The following is a 6,664-nucleotide window of genomic DNA, read 5'->3' as shown; positions in this document are numbered from 1 at the left end:
GTAAATTTGAAAGGGACATATAGTAAAAACTGTAGTATTTATAGAAAGGATCTGGAAAATTACTGCCTAGAAGCTGTTATGCAAAACTGTGCCATTTTGCATAATAGTCCAAGTAGGTCTCGAAGCTATATTTAATAAAAATAAAACTCTTACTCATGCCGTTCCACAAGAATCCAAACGTTACAGCAAATAGCCCGAGAAAACACGAGAAACCAAATGTTACATAAAACCTGGGTTACAGATGGATACGCAGGCATGATCTCTGAAGGTTTGACACTGCTCCTCCAAAGGCTCCTAGGTTGCTCTTAGGTCTTGTGTTTTTTTTTTTTTTTTTTTGAATCTGCATATTCAAGGTGAATAGAAGCAACGCTTACCGAGAGAGAGAGAGAATGGGATACCTGTCAATGGTAGGCTCTCCGGCTCTGGCGAGGCATCTTGCAATTGTTTGGCACGAGCTCTTTACCCAAATCCTCTTTTCCCTCTTGTGTTTTCACGGGCTGTTTGCTATGACGTCCGAGTATGATATTGCCGTTTGGTTTCTTCATGCAGCTGTCTTACTGCTGAGGATTTTGAAGAAAAGATACAACCCCAAATGAGGGAATGTAAAGAAGGATTCAAGAAAGATGGAGGTTCTGGAAAGGAGTTTGATGGAGTGGCTAAAAGAGTGTGATGAAGGATTGGCAGCAAAGATTGAAGTTTGATGGAGTGGCTCATTGATTTTGTGTTTATGATGTCAAGGAAAGAAGAATTGGCAGCAAAGATTGGAAAATTCAAGTCTGCTCTCAAATGGGTCACTGAAGATGGGAATTTTAATTTCATGGTGATTAATAAGGTTGTCACTCTACTGGAAATGGCTGACAGAAAAGTGAGTGAGATGAAAAGATCAAAGGAAAGGTCAAATGGAAGAAATCGAGTTAACAAACTCCTGGATCAATTCTTTTATCAACTCTTTGATTAACTCTTTCATCAAGTTCTGGACATTAATTGAAGAAAACTTTTCCAGCCAAAGTAGGGCTCAAGGATGTGAAGATGATGGAAACTAGGAACCTAGTGGCAACTAAGGTATATGAATTGTGGAGTGGGCCGGGCCGGATTCATCGGACGAAGAGAATGATGGCAATGCTCTTGATCTTGAAGATGTTAACAAAGTCTCAGAACTGAAGATACAGAGCTTTTCATCTGTATCTGTGCCTAAAGATGAAAAGTTTGAAGAAAGGAAGGATGTGACAAACTATTGTGCTGAGTTAATGAGCAAACCCCAACAGGGATTTTTGAAAGTAGGAAGTAGTGAAGAGATCAAGAAGGAAGAAAATAAGGAGAGCATAAGGATGTTGAATGAAAGAGGTGTTGGTTGAAATGAGGAAAGTAGTGAAATTCAGAGTGGGAAATCTGCTGAGGATGCTTTGAAATCAAATCAATGTACCAAAATGAATGAAAAGGATGCAAGTGATCTTGATAATGAAGTGAAGGAGAGGATTAACTGCTGTTACTGCTCTTAAGCTACAATGGCAATGGCCTAAGATTGTTGATGCCTGCTGGTGTTGGGGCAGCTAAACTGTTCATCTTTGAAGGAAGCTTTATGTAATTTCTGTGTGTTTAGTTTGTTCTTTAGTTTTTGAATTGATATAGATAAATACAGATTTTCACAGTAACTGTAGTCCAAACAAGGACTAACTTTCAATACCTGTTGTTTACCAATGCTTTTGTCTTACTAAGTTTATATGAAATTGCAATGTGAGCACTTGAAAAGAAGTGTGCTTTATAGTACTATTGATAATCTGGTGTTCTAATTGATCGTGGGTGTTTGGGATGGGGGAATAATGCAAGTTTAAGCACTTAGGCAAGGCAAACAAACAGAGCATTAAGATGGGTGTGCTTGTGGAGCTTTTGTCATGGGTCCACAACAGAGAATCCACCACCAAGAAAGACAACCCTATATAATAGAACCCACCTCGTGCTATTTGTTTAAAGGAACAAAGAAAAAGAAAGTATTTGTTCTCTGTCACAGCAAATTCTGACCAGCAAACACAATGGAAAAATTGCAAAGTAACCAAATATATGAAAAATCCAGAAAACGGTAGAATAGCTACGTCTGAAAAACAGACAAAAAAACAACTAGGGAGCAGCTTAGCTATTTCTTATTTTTATCTAAAATAGATAAGCAAAATACTAAAAAATCATATGCATCGGATCATGCATCTAAAATGCAAAATATATTTTTGTTGCATTTGTGAACAGTGTATCGCTGTATGTAGCTGTTACTGTTCACTCATTCATCTCATTAATATATTATTTCTCTCTTTTCCCAAAATTTTCTATTATTATTTCTCTTTCCACATCTCAATTTTCCTAGAAGTTGAAAAGTAGGATCATTAAGAAAAATACAATCCTTAGAGCACTCATAATGAAAGAGCTAAATGGTACTTTTATCTAAAATAATATTTAAATGATATAGATAAAAATATAACTACTCAGATGTAGGAGGTCTTTAAAAATTCATTACCTAAACTAGATAAAGTGAATTTTGAGGAGTCACTTTGCATAAAAATTTGGCTACCCAATTGTAAATTCTCTTATAAAAAAAAAAGAAAAAGAAATAATATTTAAATGATATAGATAAAAAAATAGATAATTGGATGTAAGATGTTTTTAAAACTCATTAGTTAAACTACATTAAATGTGTTTTAATTAGCCATTTTGCATTAAAATTATGCATAAACCAATTTGAATACTTTAAGGTGGTGGTCCACCGGCCTTTGGGTCAAGCTTTGGCTTAATCAGTTTGAGAAAGTGTTTGCACTTTTTCTGTCCGTTTAGGTCCCTCTTATCATTGATTGCCAATGATAGAGTAGCCTTCATATCCTTTCTGACGTAGGTGAACATCTTTCCCAATGTAGCGCATCACTTGTTTCGGCTGAGGACAATACATTGTGAATTTTAGTTTTAGTTTTTTAGTTGTTTTTAGTTTTTTTTTTTTTTAAGGCAATCTTCATTGTTTATTTTTGCACAGGAAAAACTCAAATATAGAAATTGATTTGAAATATAAAGACTGCTTGCAAAGTAGGGGTGGGTATCGGTTTAGTCGGTGTTGGTAGGGGTATTTTCGCCTATTGATTCGTAAAATTCAGTAAAGTCAATTAATTAACAGATTTCATACCGATAAGGAGTAGTTTCAACTTTTTTTGTTAATAGGTTAGTCGGTTAATAGGTTGTCGGGTAAGTCGGTTACAAGTTTTTATGTTAAAATTTATCAATTTCCTTGTAACTATAGAATCAGTAAAACACATGGTTAATCTACCCACCCCTATTGCAATTAGTCAGATCATTTCTCTAAAAAATTGCTTTGATGTTTCCTGTACTAGATACCAGGGGTGGTAATTCGTGTAGTGTACTAGGTTCGGATTGAGGTATGAGTATAAGACTATATATGTCGACCATAATTCGACCAATTTAATTAAATAGGTTTTACTTCTAAAACTTAACCTTCTAATTTCGTATCGGGTTTGCGGATTGTGTCAAAAGTTGTCAAGCCTATTAAATGCCATCAATATAAAAAGCATGCTTAATCAATTACCAAATTAGTATAAAAGAATGGTGCACACCAGTACATAGTAGAATTGATATATAGGTTACACACTTACAACAATAATAATACATATAAATATCTTCTTCATTTGTCTCACAACGAACATGCATGTTCCAATCGTTTATCATTCTTTGCAACTTGAAGATGTTTCTTCATTATTGTTCTTCTCTTATGTTGAATGAGAGATTATTTTGAGATTCCCTAGTGGGTTCTCATGTAACGGCATAAGGAAAACCACTAACCTCATCTGTGCTATTATCTAAAAAGACCAATCATTTTGAGACAATATTGCAGATGTGGCTAACATTTTTTCCCGGCTCACTACATCTCAAATACAAGGAGGACAACGACGACAAGGCGGAGGAGGAGAAGGAGGAGGAGGAGAGTGAACATCGTTGCGTTGAGGAGGAGGTGGAGGTTTGGTAGCCTCTCTTAGCATCCCATAATGCACATCCTGATATGTTGTTGCAGCAAGGTTTCTGGCCTCTATAGCCAGTACAAGCACTAGGGCCACCCAAAGCAAATTTTGACTACTTATTTCCATCTTATTCAAATCTTCAACAATGATTTTTCTGTATGATTTTCTCATTCCCATGACCCTTTATATGAAAACCAGCTATCCCTATTTAAGGAATGATTTTAATTTCAATGGTGGTCATTTTCTTTTGACTTAATTTGCTGTCAACTAAATACTCGAATGACTTTACTTTATTTTACCTTTTTATTTATTATTTTATTTATTTATTTTTAATTTTTTAAAGAATAATTCTATTTTTAAAATGGGAATGTTAGATATTTTTTTGGTCCTAAGCACTACAAAAATGCTAGGAGTTTTTAACTAGGAGTTTTTGACGTGTCAATGGTATTGACATGTCAAAAACCCATTTTGACGTAGGCCTTTTGACGTTCCTCACCAATTAAAATGGGGTGTCAAAAATCCCAGATTTTTTACGTGTCTACAGTGCCACATCAAAAATTTTTGACGTGCTTGAAGTCAGCACGTCAAAAAATATTTTTTGATGTGGGAATATCGCCACGTCAAAAGTTTGTGCCACGTCAAAAAATTTGACCATATTTTTTGACGTGTCAAACTGACACGTCAAAAAAGTAATTTTTTTTTTTCTTTTTCCAATTCCAATTTATCTAATTACAATATCCAATACTACAATTACAATTAACCTGATATATATCCATATCTAATTACAATATCCAATATTCAATATCTAATATCTAATATCCAATACAATATCCAACCTAATATCCAATACAATATCTAATATCCAATCCAACCTGATCCAATACAATATCCAATCCAATACAATATCATATCCAACCCAATGTAATACAATATCCAATCCAATACAATATCATATCAAATCCAATCCAATCAAATCCAATCAAATACAATATTATATCCAATCTAATCCAATACAATATCATATCCAATACAATTAATATCCAATCCAATACAGTCAAATATCATATCCAATCCAATTTAATCCAATACAATTAATATCCAATCCAATACAATCCAATATCATATCCAATCCAATCCAATCCAATTAATATCCAATCCAATACATTATCAAATCCAATACAATATTCAATCTAATACAATATCAAATCCAATACAATATTCAACCAAATCCAATATCCAATACAATCCAATATAATCCAATATCCAATCTAATCCAATCCAATATCCAATCCAATACATAATCCAATCCAAAATCTAATACATATCCAATATATATCCAATACATATCCAATACATATCCAATATATATCCAATACATATATCCAATATATATAAAATACATATCCAATACATATCTAATATCTAATACATATCCAATATCCAATTTTCAATACATTGAATACGTATGAAATTCCAACCCAACTTCATTAAACAAAATTCCAACCTACTTCCAACACAACACATAATAAAACAGATATATACAATTTCCAACACGTTCTAACACAAGGCAAAACAAATATACAATCTAACACTTATGTACTATCTGCTAGAAATAAGTTCCAATTTGTTTCAACAAACATATAGTTTGACGATAAATAAATATATACAATTCTAAAAAATATATAGAGAATTTAACAAACATTGACGATAAACGACGTGCTCAGCCTAATTGATCAACACAGTCATCCCGCAACGCTTAATCTGCATTACCTGCAAATGAGTGGTGAACCAATAATAATTAATATAAAACTTCAAAATTAATCTATACAGTGATGCAAATATACGTTAGTTCTAAAATTGACTCCTATAACAAAGTGTTGCTAACTAGGACTTTTGTGAAAAGTAATGGTTTCTAACATTTAATAACTATTACAAAAACAACTAAAAATATATCATTTACCTCTGTGGGGCGCAGATCCAGACGTCGACGCGAACATGGCTTCAAGCTGGAGGAAACGGGCATCAAAGGAGGCATCTTTCTCTATCATCTGAGCTTTTTGTTCTTCAATCTGCTTGGCCATCTCATCCATTGCATGTCTTTGTTCTGCCCGCTCCTCTTCCAGTTCTCTTATTCTATCCGTCATATGTGAGTATGAGGAACTCCAGGAATTCTGAGACCGTGCCTGGGACGGTGTATAGTACGAATGTATGCTGCCTCACACCGGCAACACATTCGGACCCACCTGTCGTACCCTGCCAGCATACTCAGGCTTATTTCTGTGCGCCTGAGCATACGTGTCATTAGGTGTCCACCGTACCGTCTCTTCAGTCACGGTCTGTGTCAATGCCGGGTCAGTGGGCAGCAATTCCTGCATCCTCTCCTGTACATTAAAAAACAAGTTAGTATCTCATATAAAGAATTAAGTGTATGTCATAGATAATTTATCAAAATATATATCGGTGAGTACTTACGCATCTCTCCCTGACCACTTCATTTGGATAGCTACCATCCTTCGTGTGTGTCGTGATGTAATTTTTAGCTCGAGTGGGAGTAGTGCCCGAAGATAGGAACTGCATAGAAAAAAAAAATTCACTAAAAACAAAAAAACGAAGATCTAAACAACCGATTATATATATATATATATATATATATATATATA

This window comes from Corylus avellana, chromosome ca2 (genome assembly GCF_901000735.1).
Source record: "Corylus avellana chromosome ca2, CavTom2PMs-1.0".
NCBI lineage: Eukaryota > Viridiplantae > Streptophyta > Magnoliopsida > Fagales > Betulaceae > Corylus > Corylus avellana.
Note: the sequence above shows the minus strand (reverse complement) of the source record.